This window comes from Accipiter gentilis, chromosome 1 (assembly GCF_929443795.1).
Source record: "Accipiter gentilis chromosome 1, bAccGen1.1, whole genome shotgun sequence".
Lineage (NCBI taxonomy): Eukaryota > Metazoa > Chordata > Aves > Accipitriformes > Accipitridae > Astur > Astur gentilis.
The window spans coordinates 33,806,478-33,820,422 of NC_064880.1; the positions used below are offsets into that span (position 1 = coordinate 33,806,478).

Sequence of the window (13,945 nt, forward strand, 5' to 3'; positions counted from 1 at the left end):
TATATGGTTAAAACAATTTTATCTTAGTAGCAGTATATTTTCCACGTGAAACGTTTAATGTGATCCAACTTGCAACATCAGTAGCAGAACGGATGCTCAGATTCTATTCCAGACTTTTATAGTCTATTTCGACCACTGATTTATCAATGGAAATGTTTACCTTCATACAGTAATCTGAAATGTGCACATAAAAATTTCCAGCAAGTAGGCTAGCCTCTTCAGAGTTCGCAAAACATTTTTTCACCTGAGCTGCAACAGCAAAATATTTGTGTACAGGCCAGAAGTAGTAATGTGCTCTCTAACAAACTGATAGGGTACAGGTGAATCCCAACCAAGTATATGCAGACTTGAGACATCAGACTCAACCTGACCTAGCTGCCACCAACTTGGTGAGAAACTTTCATCTGAAGCTTAATTCATGTGATAAAAACCTGCAGTATGATCAGCTCTGCTCATACTTTTGAGTCTTTCACCCAACTTTTAGCAAAGCTGTTAATTCCTAGCTTCTTTTAAGCAAATATAGTAGCAAACTACATATAGCAGAATTCAGTTTATGATTACATTTGAGATAAGATGCATTTTTAACAAACACCTAGCATACTCAAAACCTTGGCAAAAAGAAAGACTAGTGGGTTTACTACAAAGTCTGGAATCCAAGCAAAATGTATTATTTTTCTACATGGAAAAATCTTGCAAATTCTAAAAGCTTTAAGTAAACTCTTATAAATTTTTACAGTACAATGCCATGAATGTACTAATGCCACTCTTCCTAGCTGCCTAACAGACCAAATGATTTCTTGAGATTTAAAGTGTTGTCTTAGAAAATGTACATAGAAGAAATTAATTGGTTTAGAGTATTTTGTGGATGCCCACAGCAGTGTGGCTTCCTTTACATGTACCATCCTACCTACATGAAAGTATTTTTTCCAGGGAAGAATATAGCAAAATTTGGCTGATGATTCTGAAGTATCTTATAAAAATGTTAGATGAATGATTGCATACATCTTAACACAAAAAGATATTGTCAAAATTAAACAATGGAAGACAAATTCCACTTTTTATGATGATAGTCTGTTTAAGGCAGATAAGCAGTGGAAGTGGCACTGCTCTATCAGTATGCTGCTAAATGTATTCAGCACAGATTCATCAATTACCACTACCATGGCCTATAATTACTGGAGGGAAAAAAAGACAGTGCGGACTACATACTAACTGTGTTCATGTCCTTGCAGGCTACCATGAACTCACTGTTCTATATTAAACTAATCTTGACTGCATCAGCCAACAAGAAAGCTGACCATGACTTTGCATGTGTGTCATGAAGTAGCACTGGGCAAGTTTCAAGCATACCATGCAAAAGGGATGCATCAAATCCTTTTCCTGTCACAAAAAAAACCTGCCTTGTCTTGGCTGCTACAGATTCTAGCAAACAGCACCAATTAAACAGATCAGGAAGCTGACTTTAAACTGCCCATTACTGAATTCAAATAGTAGAAACATTATGTTTGTTACATACTTGAATCCATGCTAATTTGAAAAACTTGTTTTGGTGAACTGTGTTATGGTGCAAAACAAAACAAAAGAAGAATCCTATTGCTGCAAATAACTACAGTTGGTATCACAGTCTTTTAGACAGCCAGATTTACACAGCAGATGACCTCATCAAAGGATAGTGGAACAGCTGGGGCCTTCCTTAAAAGGATGTAAAATATAATTCTTTAAGCTAAACATTTAAATTAACAAAGCAATAGGTTGACTACTAAAATAGTCCTGTACTTCTACCAAGTACTTTAATAACAATAGATCAAGAAACAGAACAGCACTTCAGGCTAGCGTTTGACAAGCACATAAGGCAATTTAACTGCTGCCTGTCAACCATCTTGCTCTCCTCTTGTCTTTACCTTCATAGTTCTAAGTCCTCCCTTGCATCAGCCTTCATAAGGTCCTCTGTGAAGCAGATTCAACCTGGCAGAAAATGGTTTTCCATTTTGTTTTGTTGTGGGTTTTTTTTAAACCAGTGGGGAGGAGTTGTCTTCTGCCAGACTAATGTGCTGAAGTGGTTCTGCAAAGGCTTAGGAAAGATGGAGTCATTGTGACTGGGAGAAGGGAAGACAGGATCATCACAGACATGCTGCTGGAGTCACTTACGCTGCTGTGAAACCACATTTATTACTAAGTAACACCAAGTAATAATGCAGCACACTGATAATACATTTCTAATGTTTCTTTAAACCTCACTCTCAATGTTGTTTATAATGCAGTAGCTCTTTTAAGCAACACGCTCTGAATATCAAATGACTAGCCTGTTTTTGAACAAGGAACATGAAGAGATCCTTTCTATATGGTGGGCTTCCAGCCTAACCTCTAATAAAACTGGGAGGGAGGAGGGGAGAAGCTTTGCTTATTTTCATGTTACTATGAAATGTAGTTCACAAGTGGAAGGTGATTAATTAGATGGTATTGGAATTAAGACTGTTGTGTAGTGAATCTGTAGAGAGGCTAGGAAAGCATTAAAGTTATTTGAGTAAACATCACTTTGCACTCCAATACTTTTAAAAGCTTCTTTGGTTTTAATTAAGCATAATTTTAACAGCAATCAATGTGCATCGAATACCATATACTACCATTCTCATTTCCCCATTCAGTGCAGTTGGATTAAGTGCTATGAATGGCACCTTTCACAGTTTTCTTCCTTTTTTTATCTGGTCTGGGCTTCTGGACACAGCCTTAACCTGTTATTCTTCTGAGTTCACTTTTACTGAGGTTCAAAGAAAAAAAAAACAAACAAAACAACAAAAAGCAAAGCCTGTGTTATGTACAAGCCATTTTTAAGGTCTATGAACACCTTGACTGATTTGCCACAACTCTTTTATCCCTCTCAGACATCAGATGTACACACGAAAAAACTCGTAAGGAATGATACTGTTGGCAAAATTTGGACAGACACAAAGCTGCCTTCAAGCACAGAACTCAATGCCATGCTGATGACAAAGAACTCCAGAAGCACCTCAGAGTGGACAAGAAAATGACAAATGAGCTTCAGTATAGATACATGGAAGCCAATACATCTAATGAAAAATAATCTAAATCACATACACACCATGCTGACAAATGACTTGGAGAAGAAATCTAGGAGTCATTATTGACAGATCCTTGGAATTAACAGTTTTATGTTCAATGGCAACCAAAAAACCTAGCAAAACACTGGATGTCATGAGGAAAGGGTTTGAGAACAAGACAGAGCACACTTATACAACCTTAGTCCACCCACATCTCAAGTAGTGTGTACAGTTCTGGTCTCCACATCTCAAGGAAAGACTGTAGTCAGAGAAGGGCAAACAAAACATCACAGGGATGCCTTAGAAAAAGATACTAAAGAGGCTCTTCAGTTGGAGGGAAGTCTGAAGCAAGATATGATCGAACCAACCACGAAGGTGGTAAATAAACTAACGTAAAACTTCTGCTTGCTAAATCCTCCAGTAATAGAACTAAGGGACATTTAATGAAGCTAGTAAGACATTATGCAAACTAAGTATACGGGGAGAGTACAAGAGAACCAATAAAGTGGCTAGGTACAGCCCCTAAACAGCATCCCTTAACATCACTGTTGGAGACCGAACCCTGAATATGAAGGCCCACTGGTCTGACCCAATACAGCTTTCCTGGTACTCTTAACTTCAATATCCTCTAAAATCTTCTATTAAGCTCTGAAAAAACACACACAAAAAAAGATTACACTCCTGCTTCTTATCCACTATGAAAGATACAGGTCATATTTGAATAACAGCAGACCTTCAGTATAAATTCTAACATATAATATCCTATGTTAAGCAATAACTTAGCACTATATATTTAAACAAAAATAAGGGTCAGACCCAAGAGGAAATATTTGAATTACTCCAGCCAATGTGACCCCCACAAAGCCACAGATGTTGTTCCACAGCAGGATCAGCTATTTCAGTGAAAATGTAGCCACCTGCTGAGGGACAAAAGAAACAAACATCAGCCCCTCAAACAGCAGAGCTGCAGAACAGCTCAAAGAGAAGCAAGGTTGGGCACGTAAGTCATTCACATTTTTACTACAGCAAGTCTCAAAAGATAGTGAGAGTTAAAGCTTACTGGTACTCAGACAGCAGTCTTAAAAAACTGAGTGCAAAAGCCAGTATCTATAGGGTATTTTCTGCCCTTTTCTACAGAAGGTATTTATAGATGAAATAGGCATATTATAACTGAAATATTTTGAGGCTACTGATAATACAGAACACCTTCTGCAAAGGGAGAGAGTATGCTGGCAACACTCCATAGAAATGAATAAATATAGCTCCACAGAATTCTCACTTGGTTTCAGTTCTATAGCGTATTCTTCATTCAATTCACTCTTAACCCTTAGCTCTCTTGCCAGTATTTGGTAACTTGTTATTCAGAAGGAAAGAATGTATAGTTATGTATTTCATAAATCTACATAGTGACACACTATGTTATACATTGAATTATGCATTTAATTATGCATTAAATAATAGGTTTCAATTCTTAAGGGAATAATAAAGTACAGTTTTGATGAGTAACTCTTGCAGATATTTAGATTACTCCCATTAGTTTGGGAGGTTAAATTGAGAACTACAAAAATCAGAATGCATAAGGGTTAAAAAAAGAGTGTCCGCCACCCACTACATCCGCAGAATACCTCGCAATTTTACATTTTAGGTAGAGATACAAGAAGAGGGTTATGCTTGTAAATGAGATCTGTAATTCATTATCACACCTTGATTCATCTCTGTATTAATACTACTCACAAGCAGGCCCAAGGCTCAAAGAGACTCTTGTACACCTTTCTTTCTCCTGGATGGACTCTAGAAAGCTAATCTCGGGCACCAATACATCTGCAGTCTGCACAGCTCTGCCAAAATTTACGCCTGCCTGCTTACCAGTCAAAGAACAACTTGCCCATCTTCACATCTCTCCCTCTGTTACTCTGTTTAAAAGCTGTGTCCTCAGCATCAGGAGCTGAATTCCCGTGTCCTGTTTAAGACTATCTTTTGTTAACTTCCTTGGAAAGCATTCACAGGAGATACAGGAGCTGAAGAGCAGTTTTGGTCATTCACATACACCTATGGCAGTGTTAGGCAGCAGCAGGTACTATCACCATTTGGAAACATCTAAAGCCTGGAAGTGACCAAAGGAGCACTTGGATGTGGAGGCATTTTATACTACTGTTTATCTGGAATTATGCAGAGCTTCCATACATCGGTGTTTACAGTCACTGTGTGTGCTGGCGACAGTGCCAACAGCCACAAGCCAGTATTTTAACTGCAGTTCAAAACCAGCATTAGCTCTTCCAAAAAGATCAGTGTGCCGTTTGTATGATCTAATACAACTAGGAGATAGATCATTAATTCATCTTTTCTATCATCTTCTGCAACTCTTCAGTACTTCAACTAAATGTACATATGTACTTATTTCTAAAAGAGCATGCCACTTGTTTTCCTTAGCTGTATCAAAAGAAATAATTTTCCTACTACTCATAGCAAATTACATCAAGAATATTTTAGTATCCATCTTTATCTAAGCAACTAAATAGGCAGCAGGTTGGAGAATGTGACATGATTGACTGCTTTAGTTCCAAATTTCTTATTATACTGCATATAGCAATACTTCCCTTTAAAAATTACTCGTACAAAAGCAGCTTAGGAAAATAAATTATTTTTTTTGTTATTTTAATGTGTGTCCTTTTAGTTGGGAGGCATACAGATGGACTCATTTTCTTTTATATGGAAGAAATTATGAAAAGCAAGTTAAAAATCTCTGAAACTTCCGCATTCTCCTCTAGCTTTAACTAGGTATAAGCATTATATAATAACAATGATAATTATGAATATTAGTAAGTATACGGTTGATGAGTATTTTTTAACAAGTAAATAGTTAACACATTTGTATTCACTTTAGTGGTGGGACGATCTCTGCTCCATAAAAGTTCATTACTTATTAACAGACAAGAGAAATCAACAATGAATTGAGTACTCTTCTGAAGATATAAAACTGAAATATTTTGATCTTTTAGAAAAGGTTTCCTAAGAACTCTTGAGGAAAAATAGCAGTTAAGACAAAGATAGGCTATGTAGGAAATAGTGGCATACATTCTCCTGCATGCATGTCCTCCTCATAACAATCCCAGTGAAATGAGTATGACGAATAAAGACTACTCGTGCTGAAGGTTGTACAGTTTACCCATACATAAACTAGATTTTTAGATTAAAATTTGGTGTCAGTCGCAAGGGAAAAAAGGGCTTGGTGTTTTCAGCCTGCAAGCTTTGCAAAAAATTCTACTGGTCTCTGCCACAAAACCACCACAAAAATTTGGGGTTGTCTTTCCTAAGAAAGCACATAAGGAAAACACAGGCGAGGTATGAGACAGACTGCACAACGGAGCGCATCTCAGACATTGCATCATGGCAATGTGCAACGTATTTCATCAGGGTTGCTCTCCAAATTAACCTAAAGTACTCTGAAGACATTGATTCAAGTTAACGAAACGAGGTTTCTGAAAAACTGGTTTGCCAATATGACATTTGCTGGATCTACCTGGATCTATCCAGAATCAGTGATGTACAAGAAACTGAAATTTCATTAGCAATTTATGTTCTGTCAAAAACATTATTTAGTGGATAAGTATGCAGGGAGGGAACAATATTAACCTGTATCAGTAATAAATTCCACACGTCCAATCTTTTACACTTACTAGTGCCTTCCCTTCAGCTGTAAAACTGGGCTTCAGCTCTCTGAAACAGAGCATGTATTTGTAACAACGGTGCTTACACCGGTTATTCATCCTTGCCATCTATCACATGATTTTAAAAAATTCTGAAAGCTTGTTATGCATCATGTGATTGAACGTGTCCTTCTAACTGAATTAATTTATCAGAATACTCTGTGTCAAGAAAGAGAGAACCAAATCAATACACTCCTATAAAGTAGGGAAGGAAGCTTACAGCTACAAAAGAACGAAGACCCAAATCAAATGCTCTTTATGTTTTCTGCAGAAAATGTTTCTTAACTTTTAAAATGCCCAACCTATCACATGCAAAATAATCAAGAGATAACAGAAACTGTTTTCTCTTCAACTGTTAATTGTGAATGCTATCTTGCTTCCTACTGAATCAGTGTCAAAACTCTTTTATTTCCACAACGGAAGGATCACGTCCATCATCGCAAAGTCTGGCAGCATCCTAACGATTCCTTAAAACGTTATACAATCAAGAATCTGAATGTTTACATTAACGTTTATAAAGAGCATCTAAAGGCCGGTTTTTTCTGAATTAACAAGACTCGACACTACTTCAAAGCCTTCCAATGCTATCTTCTGTCCCTAAAAGTACAGCAGGCTGAAGAACAATGAGGAAGAGCGCACACGGATAAAGGGGATTTAATCTTTGGAATTCCTCGGTCTCCAGAGCCAGCGGTCGGTCATACATCAACCCTCACCCTTACTTTAAAATAACTTTTCTTTGAGCTACCTGTTTTAATAACTTCAAGACGCCGTCCGTCTGCGGCCACAACGAGACCACCCCCCTTCGTTAGTGCCCCCCGCCCGCGTGAATCGCCCAGCTGAGCCTCCGGCACCGCGGCCGACTAAAACCCTTCCTCGGAAGGGACGTTCAAGCCGCCGCCCCAGACGAGCCCCGCCGAGCCGCCCACCCCCACCGCCACCGCCGCCGGGCCGGGGCCGGGGCCGCGCGCACGCCCGCGCTGGCCGTCGCCGCGCTCCCCACCCGCGCGCGAGCTCCCCGCGCAGGGCAGCAGCCGCCCGCCCCGCGCGAGCCGGGCCGCCGGGCAGTCTCGCCCGCACACCACCTCCCTCCCCCCCCGCCCCCCCAGCTCCCTCTGCGGAAAGCGGGACCCGCAGCACCCCGCCCGATGGGTGCGGGGACGCGGCGCGGTCCGCCTTTCCCAGCCACCATCCCCACCTCCCCGGCAGCCCCTCACCCGCAGCGCAGGGGCCACCGGCCGCACCGTTCGGCGGCACCGTTCGGCGTCCCCCCTCGCCCCCCCTCGCCCTCCTGAGGCGACGGAGGAGCGACGGGGCCAGCACCGCAGCCCCTCCGCCAGACCCGACTAGCGGGCTAGTGTCGCCCCCCGCCGCGGCACTCGCGGGCACCGCCGGCCGCCGCCTATCGGGCGGCGGCACCGAAGTTCCCGCCGCGCCGCCGGTCCCGCCCGGGGACTGGGACGGGGCACGGCCGGGACCGCCGCGCCGAAGGGCACGGCAAGGGACGGCGGGGGACCGCGCCCGCCCGCGACCCCTGCCCGCCGCGGCCCACCGCCGCCCAGCGCTGCCGCTCGCCCCAGGCATCCCGCCCGCCCGCCCGCGCCGGCACCGCTGCCCGGCGCTGCCGCCGGCCCCTTCGGCTCGAGGACGCGCACGGAGACAGGCATCCGCCTTCCCCGCGGCCAGTCCTTACCGGCCGCGCTCGCCGCCCTCGCCCGCCTGGGCGCACGCCGCTCCGTGCCGGGCTCCCGCTGCCATACGCCGCCCCGCAGCCGGCATCACTGCTCCGCCCGCAGCCGCACCAGCCGCCGCGGTGCCCGGCAGCAGCGCCCGCCTCACGAGAGCGCAGCCCGGGCACCGGCGGGGCTCGCCCCCTCCGACTGACAACGGCCAGTAGCCAATCACCGCCCGCGCTGCGCCGGGGAGGCGGGAAGGTGTGACGGAAAAGGACCAATGGGAGCTCGCCCCTGCGGCAGCCGTGTTTCCGGGAGGGGGGAGCGGCGCCAGGCAGCGGGGGTCGCCGCGGGTGTGGGGCGGCGGGGCCGTGCCGATCACTGTGCCGAGTCGGGCCGGGCCCGAGCGGGGCTGAGGCAGGGCCTCGGCTTCGCCGGGACTCGCCGCATCCCGGCGGTGGCTGCCGGCAGCGGTAACGCTGCGCGGCGGGGTCGGTCTCGCCCTTCCCCAGTCGCTCTAGGCACGGGAGCGGGGTTGAGGGCCGGCCTTTCAGGTGGGAAACGTGCGTCGCCCTTCCCCCGCCTGCGCAGGAGCACCAAACTTCACGCCGAGGCGCTTTGGTTGTTTTTTTTTTTAAAAAAAAAGGGGGGGGGGGGAGGATGCATCTTTTTCGGCGGAATCCCGCCAGGCTGAATGAAACCGTGTCCGCCGGCACCATCCCCGCGGCGGGCGGCTGCCGCCGACCTTGGCGTCGGGGACGGCGTCCCGCAGGGCTGCCGCGCTGGGTGCGCCGTGCCGTGCCGTGCCGTGCCGCCCGGCGCAGGACCCTCGAATACCCTCTGTGGCCGTGGCTGACCATGAGGTTCGTACCGAGTTTGCAAGGCCTCAGAACCGAGGCTTGTCCCACCGGCTGCACCTGACCTGCCTGCACCTGTGTTTCGCTTGGTTCAGCTGTAGCAGCGGTTTTGCCGATGGACCAGGTGTCTCTGGTTAACTTTTGTTTATGGGGTACAACCACAGTTTTGCATCGCTGTTATTCTATGTGGAATGAGGTCTTTTGTGCCCTAACCGCAGTGATGTAGCATAGAGGTATACCGGCCCGGTAGGGTCACAGAGGCCCTGGAGAAGTGAGGGCCCAGGATGCACCATAGAGGGGTATTGGCATAGGATGATAAGGGAAGGGGCACAGGCTTGGTACTGGAGACCTTAACAGCCATAAACGGCTTATCCATGGTCAGTTAAAGAAGTGCAGGCCTGGAGCTGGACGAAACTGGTTTTGAGGTTCACGAAGAAATAGTATCTGACATATCTCAAGAGTAACGTACATAGTAAATTGGAGCTGCAGATCAGTGAAGAAAGAGAAAAGTAGAAAAAAATGTTATCAAAGGCAAAAATGACCTCAAGTGGATCCTAGAGGAGGAAGAAGAAGACATCATAAACGTGAACAGTCCTGGCCAAGGACTCCAGATGCTCACAAATCACGGTGTTCACCCCCTTACGCTCCTAACCTAGAATGAAACTGATCAGGGGATCCAGAGGAGCAGTGGCTGTAACAGCAGGAGAGGGGTACAACTGTAACTGCATTATTATCATACTTTTTCTGTAACTAATAATTACTAGACTCTCTGAAGTTTGCAGTTATACTTACAATAAATGTCTCTTCCCTCTTTTCCAATCTCTTTCTCTAAAAAGCCAGGTGAATAATACTTGAAAACACTTCAGAAAGATGGTTCACTGCTTGATTCTTTTCGGTGGTGTTGGTCTTTATCCACTGTTTTGGCGTTTGCTTGTCAAGAAAGGCCCCTTACCCAGTTTTGTACTTTATCAGCTGGTTCAAAAGGGCGTGGAGATTTATTTAATTCGTAATGGCTTACCATCATATTTCATGCTTTTTTAGAAATGTTTCTAAAATGAAATAACCTCTCAAGTTAATCTGGTCATAAGCAAATGTTTGCTAGGTCTTAATGAAGGAATTTATTGTTAATACTAATATTGGATACTATTTATGGGCAGAATTCCTTTCGGTTGGTTCGGTTGTACCAGATGCAGGTACCCTTATTTGTGCTGAGTTCAGAACTGCTACTATTGTTAAGCAACCTGAAGGTCATGCCCTTTCCTTTCATAGCAACCTTTTAATGCAAATTTTATTCTGGTGAGACTGATCCACTGCAGTGGTAAATTTCTTCTCCTCCCACTCTTCAACTGTTTACCTTTTTTTTTTTTTTGGTGGCAATGATACATTTGAGTTTACTGTGTCCAGTGTGAACACTGAATACGCCCGCTTCTGTTTGGAAGGAAGTAGAAATGTTTTAAATATTTACTGGTTTAGACACTGTGCAATAGCTCAGAGATGTTTTTCTTCTAGCAAATTGCTTTTATTAGTTCAGGAGCCACCTCAAGCCTTGAGAAAGTACAATGTTAATAATAGTATTTTATACTCACCAAAAAGTTTTATATTTGTTACTCTTTGTTAAAGCAGGAGGTGGGTTTTTTGACATTTAATGTCAGCTATATCTTTATCTTGGAAAAAAACCCCAACAACAAACATTATTTACTGTTGAGTTTTACAGATATTGCAGAACTAAAGCATTGCACAAAGGAGGAGTAATATGAAAAATAATCCTTATAAGTGAAGCTCTTTCATAAAAACTAGAACATAAATGCCATTATTTTAAACTTAATCTAAAAATGTAAACAGAAATTCAGATATCCTGTTTGAATATTATTTTCATGTTAAAAGAGTAGCCTTTAAGGTTCAACATCAGCTTTTTGCAAGCATACACACAGCTCGGTGTGTAAAGTAACTAAATCATTACTTGCCAGCATAAACCTGCAGTTTAGCTACAAAAAAGAGAGTAATATATCTTAAAACAATTTTTCAAAAGTGATTAAGATCTCTAAGCAGAATTTGTTCCAAATAGAAAGAGGATATACTACATAACAGCTAAATATCCTGTTTGAGACAAAACTTCTCAGAGGGAAGGTGGTTGTTACAGGCATAGGAGCACCAAATAATTAAAAGTGGAAAACATGTGAGAAAGAGAAAGCAGCACACCTGATATACAGGCCTGTTCATTAATGTACTTACAGTACATGTAACATTTTCTAAAATTTAGCAGAGCTCTTAGTACCTTGGTAAACTGTTGTGGGGGGGGGGTTTATCCCAGTAAAATAGCATAGATTAGTTTAGCCCACAAAACTGTTAATTTAGCCTTCAGTCCCATAAGGCAGAAGAGTTTGACAGTTCTTTCTGAAAAACAATATAGTACTCTTGAAAAGCACTAACAGGGCGTACAGGAGCTGAACTACTCTTACTCACAGCAGAAACAGTGTAAGAAATACAATCCCCATATAGCTTTGTCAGCAGGAGTCGGTTCTGTCCTGGATCAACAGACTTGTAGGGGTGATGGAGGAAGTCAGGAATCACACCTACTTAATCACTGGTTCAGCTGTTAAGACTGCCAACAAGGTGCAAACTGTGGTCTAAGTGCTGGTATTGGGGACCTTGGCAGACAGTAGGAACTGTGCTGAAATTCAACTCCAAAAAAAGAAACACAGTTGCTGTAATCATTTGGTCTTTAACCTCAGGTTTTAGGAGAGGTTCTGCTTTTTACTAACAATGTGTATGCTTTGAAAAATTACTCCATCTCCATGCAGAAAATCTTTGTGGCCGCAGGTGGCTCCCCAATTAAAGAAAGTGGTTTAGGCTCCCAGTTACAAGATGTTTCCACCTGTTCTGTTCATCACTTCATGCAGGCATTTTACTTTTTGTCTCTCTGCTATTTTTTTTTTTACGTAAGAAATTCATTGGTTTTGGAGAGAATCACCTCACAGGGAGTTAATATTTTGCTAATGTAGGTAGCAGTAAGTGTAGGCCTAGCATTATGTTTTTATATTAACTGTGCATCCAGCTGGAGACTGATTATACTAAACATCAAATCTTTAGATTTTCCATGCTTCATCTGGTCTTTTCTCCACTGATTGATCTGATGTCTTTGTCTCTCGGTGCCCTGCCCCCCTTTTATCGGATGAAAGCTCTACCTATAGACATACATAAATTGCATCATTACCTGCTACTGTTTTCTGATATGAGTCATATTTTTTATTACTAGGAAATAACTGTATGGGCACTAAATAGGTGAGTCTAACCCAGACCACCTTTCAAAGAGGAATAACTGCAGTATGGGTTTGATGTCCAGGAGGAGGACCAGAAAACACAAAACCATTTCCAGGATGGTGATAGGCTGACAAAACTTCCAAATTGTAAAATAGCGTGGATATTTCCTGCTGTGGTGGGTTGGCCTTGGCCAGCTGCCAGCTGCCCACCCAGTTGCTCTCTACCCTGCCTCCTCAACAGGACGGGCAGAAAATAAGATGGACAAGCTTGAGGTTTGAGATAAAGGCAATTGAATAAAGCAAAGCCTATGCACATAAGCAAAGTAAAAGAGGGAAATGATTCACTACTTCCCATCAGCAGGCGATGTCCAGCCACTTCCTGGGAAGCAGGACCTCAGTACATGCAGTGATTGTTTCAGTAGACAAACTTTGTAACCACCAATGTCAGCCTGCTGCTCCTTTTACCTAGCTTTTATTGCTGAGCACGATGTCATGTGGCGTGGAATATCCCTTTGGTCTGGTGGGGTCATCAGTCCTGGCTGTGTATTGGCAGTTAGTGTTAGAAAGCAAACTGTATTAGTTGAGCCCTTCTGTGAGGCACAGTTATCAGCAGATCTTTTACATCAAACTGTAAAATAACCTTTTAGAGATAAACATTATTTCACTCCTCCCTTTTGGTAGGGTTTGAATATTTAACTGATGCATAGATGCAGCATTGCCTTTACAGATCTGTGGGAGGAATATTTGATTATTTATTTTTAAATGCATTACAATTTGGTAGTGTTATTCAGCCTCATTTGGTAACCCATTTGTTAATATTATGTAGATGAGTGTTGTGAGATGCAAATCACAGTTCTGCGCTAGGTGCTACATAGACAAGTAAGGAAACACAGCTCTTGCCCCACAGAGTTTGCTCACATGATCTCTTCTGGAAGTGCATTGTGATCTTATTTCACACTGCATGAAGAAGTATTTCCTTTCGTTATTTTATCAACCATATATTATGTCAGTTGGAGAGAGCTAATCTCCCCATGAACAAAGCAAGGCAACTTCCTTTGTGTGCTGGGTGAGTCCTTCAAGATGTTTGTTTATCTGAAGCGATCAGTTGCAAGCACAGCTTCCATTTATATAGTGTCCTTCATAGCAATGTCACTATGAACATAATGAGTATACTTAGAAGTATTTAAAGACTCCATAAATATATATTTCTTTGTGATTGCCTTGAACACTGATATAAGATAGGCCTTTTGTGTTGAGGAAAAGGGTGGTGGAGCATTTTTTCAGATGCAAGCAATTCTGCTTTGCATGAGTGACCAGGACGTAGAAAGAACGTGGGGGTTTTTTCTCCATTGGTCCAATCAATTTAGGGGTTCTTATCTTTGTTTTCAATAT

General features: G+C 43.1%; 1 protein-coding gene across 5 annotated transcripts in view; it reads right to left on the reverse strand.

The window, feature by feature from the left end:
* The window catches only part of B3GALT1 (beta-1,3-galactosyltransferase 1), a 220,459-nt gene extending 211,838 nt beyond the window's left edge, over positions 1 to 8,621 (reverse strand). For all 5 annotated transcript variants that reach the window (XM_049797964.1, XM_049797940.1, XM_049797954.1 and 2 more), the window contains exon 1: positions 8,457 to 8,621. The gene's annotated coding sequence lies outside the window, so the exon portion shown is untranslated. The remainder of the gene's footprint in view (positions 1 to 8,456) is intronic.
* Positions 8,622 to 13,945: the final 5,324 nt, after the last annotated feature.